The sequence below is a fragment of the Triturus cristatus genome, chromosome 12, assembly GCF_964204655.1.
Source record: "Triturus cristatus chromosome 12, aTriCri1.1, whole genome shotgun sequence".
Lineage (NCBI taxonomy): Eukaryota > Metazoa > Chordata > Amphibia > Caudata > Salamandridae > Triturus > Triturus cristatus.
Window position 1 is genome coordinate 717,634,974 of NC_140595.1, and position 2,489 is coordinate 717,637,462.

General features: G+C 48.5%; 1 non-coding gene across 1 annotated transcript; it reads left to right on the forward strand.

Moving 5' to 3' along the window:
• The first annotated feature begins 1,033 nt into the window (after nucleotides 1–1,033).
• On the forward strand, nucleotides 1,034–1,104 carry TRNAG-GCC (transfer RNA glycine (anticodon GCC)). The gene has a single exon. It is a non-coding gene; the product is annotated as a tRNA-Gly (tRNA).
• The last annotated feature ends 1,385 nt before the right edge of the window (nucleotides 1,105–2,489 follow it).

Below are 2,489 nucleotides of genomic sequence, written 5' to 3' on the forward strand. Positions count from 1 at the left end.
CTAATTCTGACGTAGGCACTAGGTTCAGTGCATTGGGGTTAAGTGATCTCAGCGAGCCAGCGGAACCGGCCAAAAGCATCCCTGTATATTGCACCTTCAGTCATCATAGTAACGGGCATTTCAGGTAATAATGTACCCCAGTCTGCTGCATGCATCTGTGCCTCTTCTCACAGATGGATAATTCGCCAGTGTGTGTGAACTCTTCTCTGTTCAAAGTACAAAACAAGCTTTGGCAAAGCCAATAGGTTTCACCTATGTAAAATCTATTGGGTTTGTCAATGTTTTTTACATGTTGCACAACATGGCTTAAAGAAAAAAAAAATGAAAGGAATATGACGTGGTCAGCACTGACCTGGGTGGTAGGTGGGGGGTGAAGAAGATTGACTGAAAAGCAAAAAAGAGTAGCTGCAGGAGTCTGCAGTGGAAGGACACCGGCCACCGGAAGCAGCACTTGGTTCAAGCTCCACAGCAGGGTGAAGACTGGAAGCGTAGGAGGAAGACGGAGGTGAGGAGTAGGAGCTGACCAATAAGAAGCAAGGAAACAAGAGTGAGATGGGAGCCAGCTGATGCTAAGCAAAGGTAAATAATGGGCGAGCTCTAAGCCCTTTCAAGATATTTTTTAAACACAGGAGATTTTGCAAGCACACCGTAAGTGATGCACAAACCTAGGAACGCATTACCTGCTGTGTGTTACCTTTGTTTCTTTGTGTTGGGATTGTGTGCAGCTTTGGTGCTTTACATATAATGTTTCAGCGAGTGCAACAGGCGAGCATCATCTGATTGTGCACACTGATGTGCACATGTAGCATGAAGAATTGCAGGTTCATGTGTAAAACTTTATAAAAACTGTGAGTTTCCTGTCTGCTCTCTTCATATGAAGCATGGTGCTGCATTATATATGGGCTCTGCTGTTTTTAGTTTTATGCTTGGCTCAGGTCTGAGCACAGAAAATATATAACCATCAATAAATGTATGTACTACCTGTGCCTGAAAGTACTCAAATATAAATATGCCGACGCAGCTCACCATCAAAGCATTGGTGGTTCAGTGGTAGAATTCTCGCCTGCCACGCGGGAGGCCCGGGTTCGATTCCCGGCCAATGCAGGTATATTCTTTTGTTTGTATATTTATTTGATAATATGTGAGTGTTATGAATTGCCTTACAATTTAAATATTAATGTGAACTATATATTTAGACTTACGTTTCTTAGAAAGAGTTACTACTTGCTTTACACGATTTCTTCAAAGTCGTTTTCGGGGCCACACTTAATGCCACGTACAGGAGTTAGCTTTATGTAGAAAAGTGATGTTTCGGGAACAGTGCTCAGACACTTTGCAGAGGACCCAAGGCACTCTGCTACCGAGAGATATGGCCATCATGTGCTGAGCATCCCGGGCCACACTCCCCCACCCCGCCCACACATGATCACTCTTAATAAAACTCATCTATATTCTGTTTTCTAACTGTCTATTTACTAGCTGTCCCTTTACACCTGTCCCCGTTTCTTGTTTTCTCCCTCTAGATCTCTGCCCGTCTTTTTCCCAGTCTCTTTGGCAATACCTCTATCTGTCTCTCTCTTTCATCGAGTCTCTCGTCACCTCTTCCCTGCTCTCTCTCTCCGCCGTTCTCTTTCACTCTCTGTGTCCATATTTCTCTCGCTCTCCATCTAGTTTCTTATTTCTTTCTCGCTATTTTACCTCTTTCTTCCTCCCAATCTCGCTATTTCCCATCCTTTGCCTCTGTTTCCTCTGCCTTCTTGAGGTGACACTTTGACCCTCCCACTCTGAGGCTTAATGAACATCAGGATTTGTCCGTCTTGGTGATTGACGATTTACAAAACCCAATAAGAGTCAGCACAGAAATCTGTGGAAATCATGGTTCTCCAGGAGCACCTCTAGTCTGCCACGACTCAGGCGGAAAATACAGAGGAGCACACAGGGTGGGAATGTTTAGAAGCCCAATTGTATGTCTAGCGTGACAGCTTTCGATGTTTAGTAGAAAGCGGCCCGCCCCTTGGAGGGCGGCCGCCTTAGTGCCACAGGAAGGCACAGGGGTGGGAGGTCGAGTCCCTGGGCTAGTCCGGGGGAGACCCCAACAGATGGCTGTTTCCGGCGAGGGCGGGGAGGAGACAGGGGTACATATACTGTCTCCGCCCCCTCCTCGTCCTCTTGTCCGCTCGTTCGCCTTGGCTAGTCGGTCGTCGCGGATCCGCGTAGTCGTGCTCCCTCCTTCTTTATCTCCCGGTGAGTCCTGCCGGCTACCTTCCTCTCGCCCCGGCCCTGTCCCTGGGCAGCTCCAGGAGACGGGGCCCTGTGGTCGGTGTACCACGGGCGGAGGGGAGGGCCGTGCGCGGAGGGCTGGTTGTGTTCTGCGTTATGGGGGCAGCAGGGGAACTGCGTGGTGGAGACTTGACCCGGTCGCACACGGTTTGGGTGCGTTACTACGTTGTTGGTGGTTTGCCCTATCGTTCGATCAGCATCGGGCCTGT